Here is a 386-nt window from a genome sequence, read left to right as displayed (position 1 = left end):
CTTATACAATATTAATACTTTCTAATTGTATATACCAAATAATACATAAAATGCCTCTTAAATGTAATGAGAACTTCTTAATGTATAACATAATAAAATATATAGCAGAAAAATTATATTATACATTAGTCTTCCAAAAATAACTAATGTACAATGCCTGATATATTATAATTTATACATAAAAATATAATCTTCCAAAATGTATAATATCACACTATACATATAAAATATTCACCTTATACATTAATTATCTACAAGATTATAATAATTTTAAGGAAGAATAGTGTTATTGTAACATTACATTGGCTACACGATAATAAGGAAAAAGAATGATTCAATTTCCTTTATTACGTGAATTGAAAGTGTACATCTTCAATTTCAATTAT

Source organism: Capsicum annuum, chromosome 7 (assembly GCF_002878395.1).
Source record: "Capsicum annuum cultivar UCD-10X-F1 chromosome 7, UCD10Xv1.1, whole genome shotgun sequence".
Taxonomy (NCBI): domain Eukaryota; kingdom Viridiplantae; phylum Streptophyta; class Magnoliopsida; order Solanales; family Solanaceae; genus Capsicum; species Capsicum annuum.
The sequence above is the reverse complement of the archived record's forward strand: the minus strand, read 5'-3'. Positions refer to the sequence as shown.